At 54.3% G+C, this 5,000-nt stretch overlaps 1 non-coding gene across 1 annotated transcript in view; it reads left to right on the top strand.

Moving 5' to 3' along the window:
* The first annotated feature begins 3,637 nt into the window (after positions 1-3,637).
* The window catches only part of LOC126313768 (small subunit ribosomal RNA), a 1,893-nt gene continuing 530 nt past the window's right edge, over positions 3,638-5,000 (top strand). The window contains exon 1 of the ribosomal RNA XR_007555385.1: positions 3,638-5,000. This exon is cut by the window's right edge and continues 530 nt beyond it. This is a non-coding gene — a ribosomal RNA (small subunit ribosomal RNA).

Raw genomic sequence — 5,000 nt, forward strand, 5'->3', positions numbered from 1 at the left:
TTTCCGACACCGCTTCCTGCGGTGGCAACGCTGGGGCAGAGTCGATACTCGCCCACTGGTGGAAGGTAAGCATTCTGCTTTACATCAGTACATAACTAATATTTCAGTCGTCTGACGTCCCTGCTTAGTAAATGATGCAGGACCACATACATAGATGATACATACTGTAAACTGGGGAGGACAGTGTGAACCGCACTCGACCCAGTCACCCTATCTCACAGTCCACTCTGTGTGTAACAAAGCGAAAGCACCAAAGCACTATCGTTCAACAACATCCATTTTATCCTCGCTGCCACAGGACACTATCCAAAGAACGACAAGAGGAACGTCACGTCCACTAATAAGACAGAATGTCTCACACCACCCGCAAACAACGCAGCTCAAATCAGCCAGCAACACCCACAGTGGTCCACCCAGTATCAACACAGGACGCAACGCCACGCCACAACACAAAAGGTACAAGTAATAAAATACCCTTTGGCCACACTCCTTATAAAGGCATCGAACCAACCCACCACCTGACACCAGCCAAACGTACATCCTGATTTGACACATCTCTGGCAACCTAACCCACGTTGGCCCTTAACCTAACCCACGTTGGCCCTTAACCTAACCCACGTTGGCCCTTAACCTAACCCACGTTGGCCCTTAACCTAACCCACGTTGGCCCTTAACCTAACCCACGTTGGCCCTTAACCTAACCCACGTTGGCCCTTAACCTAACCCACGTTGGCCCTTAACCTAACCCACGTTGGCCCTTAACCTAACCCACGTTGGCCCTTAACCTAACCCACGTTGGCCCTTAACCTAACCCACGTTGGCCCTTAACCTAACCCACGTTGGCCCTTAACCTAACCCACGTTGGCCCTTAACCTAACCCACGTTGGCCCTTAACCTAACCCACGTTGGCCCTTAACCTAACCCACGTTGGCCCTTAACCTAACCCACGTTGGCCCTTAACCTAACCCACGTTGGCCCTTAACCTAACCCACGTTGGCCCTTAACCTAACCCACGTTGGCCCTTAACCTAACCCACGTTGGCCCTTAACCTAACCCACGTTGGCCCTTAACCTAACCCACGTTGGCCCTTAACCTAACCCACGTTGGCCCCTTAACCTAACCCACGTTGGCACCTTAACCTAAGTTACGCTGCACCTTAACCTAAGTTACGCTGCACCTTAACCCAAGTTACGCTGCACCTTAACCCAAGTTACGCTGCACCTTAACCCAAGTTACGCTGCACCTTAACCCAAGTTACGCTGCACCTTAACCCAAGTTACGCTGCACCTTAACCCAAGTTACGCTGCACCTTAACCCAAGTTACGCTGCACCTTAACCCAAGTTACGCTGCACCTTAACCCAAGTTACGCTGCACCTTAACCCAAGTTACGCTGCACCTTAACCCAAGTTACGCTGCACCTTAACCCAAGTTACGCTGCACCTTAACCCAAGTTACGCTGCACCTTAACCCAAGTTACGCTGCACCTTAACCCAAGTTACGCTGCACCTTAACCCAAGTTACGCTGCACCTTAACCCAAGTTACGCTGCACCTTAACCCAAGTTACGCTGCACCTTAACCCAAGTTACGCTGCACCTTAACCCAAGTTACGCTGCACCTTAACCCAAGTTACGCTGCACCTTAACCCAAGTTACGCTGCACCTTAACCCAAGTTACGCTGCACCTTAACCCAAGTTACGCTGCACCTTAACCCAAGTTACGCTGCACCTTAACCCAAGTTACGCTGCACCTTAACCTAACTTACGCTGCACCTTAACCTAACTTACGCTGCACCTTAACTGTCACATGTAACGTCACAGGAATGTAGCTTTGCCTAACAGCAACCCTCTGAACATAGTTCACTGCTTGGATCCTCTGGTGTCATGTGTATTTCTTGATGCCATGGTGCGTACCCTCACATAAAGGTCTTTCGAGTGTTGCGTACTTTCTACACAGTCCCGCTAACCACTGGAAGGGTGTACCGCTACAGAACGAATATCGCCCTCCCCTCCTGCCCTTCCAAGCTGGTCGGTCAGGCGTTTGTTTGTGAAATGAGCCTTGCAGCTGTTCAGTTGCATTCGGTTGTCGATGCAGTCAGTGTACGTTGTGGTACGGCCTGTGTGGACTGTCCGCTGATGTACGCGTAACCCACACTGATCATCCGTCGTTACGTACTGAGTGACATAATGTGGCACATGCTTGACCGTACACCGGCTGCGCCCTACAATGGCGAATCATAAGGGCCATATGTTGTGCACGATGCTACTTGTCTCGTCTCCCCATTACAGCGAGATTGCACTGTTGTACGCCGTACAGACATGTGGTAGGTAGGTACGGACGAAAGTATTGCATGTTGGCCCCCCCCCCCCCCTCCTCCCTCTGCCGGGAATCAGCGTGAGCCGTCTGTTGATGTAGCGACGAGGGTTTTCCTATTTAATCGTATTGCCCCACACAACATGATAGCACGGTGGACCGCGTTCCACATCTGCGACATGCTACAGAGGCCGGTTGACAGTCGACCGCGCAAGGGACATTGCACACGTGCGCGGACCATTTTCCACGTGTTCTCTCGTGTACATGCCGCAGTGTGTATGTGGGCTGATGTAGCGTGTCGTGACACATAACATGCAGGCATGCCAGAATCGTAGATTTCGCAAATGTAGATTGACGTATACGTTTGCTGCCAAAGATCCGCAAATGAACTGGAAATCAGTTGTTGAGCGGTTGTTCGCGCTGCAGGTGCATCGGTGATAGCGACGATCGGTACATCTATGAACCGGTTGTTTCGGCGGTACCCGCCATGCCCCCGAACCTGAGTTGGCCATGTGGGTATGAAGCGATACGAGGCTGTGGCTTGGCGGGACAGTCCCCGGCCGGTGAGGGGGGGCCGCCCGGCGTGCTGGCCGCGCGCTGCGTGAGCGCACGCACTACAGCCGGCTGGTGGGGGGCGCCCAGTGGCAGGAGCGCCGGCCGACGGGCCCGGCTGGCGTCCCAGCTATGCGCCGGCGCACCCTGCGCGCGGCGCCAGGCGGCCAAAGTGGGTTCTGCCGAGCCCGGTGCGAAGCGCGGTGGACATCTGCAGTGTGCTGGTCCGATTGCGGACTGTGTGCGTTGAGGATGCGCCGCCGCCCGGCACTCGGCGTCGCGACGCCGTCTGCTGCTCGGTCGCCCCCAGCGGTTCTCGCAGGTGGTTTGTATCGCAGCTCTGCGGACGTGTTGGCGCGTGCGCTGTGCTGGGAGAGTTCGCTTCTGCACCCAAGTGGGGCTTTGCCCTTCTGTGGCGCTGGCGTTGGAGCTGCCGGTCACCGTAGGTGGCGCGTGTTGTTTCCCGCCGGCAATGCCACGACAGCACGCTCCCGGGCCTCTGTCGGCAGCGGCAAGCTCAGTTGGGAGCACGGGTGTTCGCACTGAAAGCGTCTACTCGCCCATCTCCGGGCGATTGCGCCTCTCTCGAACCCGACCAAGTACTTAGGACGGCGCTGCGCGCCGCCGGGACCTGAGAGGGTTTCGAGGTGTATCGTGCAGGGGAGCTCAGCCTCCTCCTGTTTGCAGAATAATTGAGCGGACGCTTGCGTGTTCGCGCGGGCCCTCGGGACACACTCCCGGGCGGCCGGCTGCTCAGCTCTCGTTGACGCAGCTCCCTGGTTGATCCTGCCAGTAGTCATATGCTTGTCTCAAAGATTAAGCCATGCATGTCTCAGTACAAGCCGCATTAAGGTGAAACCGCGAATGGCTCATTAAATCAGTTATGGTTCCTTAGATCGTACCCACGTTACTTGGATAACTGTGGTAATTCTAGAGCTAATACATGCAAACAGAGTCCCGACCAGAGATGGAAGGGACGCTTTTATTAGATCAAAACCAATCGGATTGGCTCGTCTGGTCCGTTTGCCTTGGTGACTCTGAATAACTTTGGGCTGATCGCACGGTCCTCGTACCGGCGACGCATCTTTCAAATGTCTGCCTTATCAACTGTCGATGGTAGGTTCTGCGCCTACCATGGTTGTAACGGGTAACGGGGAATCAGGGTTCGATTCCGGAGAGGGAGCCTGAGAAACGGCTACCACATCCAAGGAAGGCAGCAGGCGCGCAAATTACCCACTCCCGGCACGGGGAGGTAGTGACGAAAAATAACGATACGGGACTCATCCGAGGCCCCGTAATCGGAATGAGTACACTTTAAATCCTTTAACGAGTATCTATTGGAGGGCAAGTCTGGTGCCAGCAGCCGCGGTAATTCCAGCTCCAATAGCGTATATTAAAGTTGTTGCGGTTAAAAAGCTCGTAGTTGGATTTGTGTCCCACGCTGTTGGTTCACCGCCCGTCGGTGTTTAACTGGCATGTATCGTGGGACGTCCTGCCGGTGGGGCGAGCCGAAGGCGTGCTTGCGCGTCCCGAGGCGGACCCCGTTGAAATCCTACCAGGGTGCTCTTAGTTGAGTGTCTCGGTGGGCCGGCACGTTTACTTTGAACAAATTAGAGTGCTTAAAGCAGGCAAGCCCGCCTGAATACTGTGTGCATGGAATAATGGAATAGGACCTCGGTTCTATTTTGTTGGTTTTCGGAACCCGAGGTAATGATTAATAGGGACAGGCGGGGGCATTCGTATTGCGACGTTAGAGGTGAAATTCTTGGATCGTCGCAAGACGAACAGAAGCGAAAGCATTTGCCAAGTATGTTTTCATTAATCAAGAACGAAAGTTAGAGGTTCGAAGGCGATCAGATACCGCCCTAGTTCTAACCATAAACGATGCCAGCCAGCGATCCGCCGCAGTTCCTCCGATGACTCGGCGGGCAGCCTCCGGGAAACCAAAGCTTTTGGGTTCCGGGGGAAGTATGGTTGCAAAGCTGAAACTTAAAGGAATTGACGGAAGGGCACCACCAGGAGTGGAGCCTGCGGCTTAATTTGACTCAACACGGGAAACCTCACCAGGCCCGGACACCGGAAGGATTGACAGATTGATAGCTCTTTCTTGATTCGGTGGGTGGTGGTGCATGGCCG

The sequence above is a fragment of the Schistocerca gregaria genome, unplaced genomic scaffold (assembly GCF_023897955.1).
Source record: "Schistocerca gregaria isolate iqSchGreg1 unplaced genomic scaffold, iqSchGreg1.2 ptg000499l, whole genome shotgun sequence".
In the NCBI taxonomy this organism is placed as follows: Eukaryota; Metazoa; Arthropoda; class Insecta; order Orthoptera; family Acrididae; genus Schistocerca; species Schistocerca gregaria.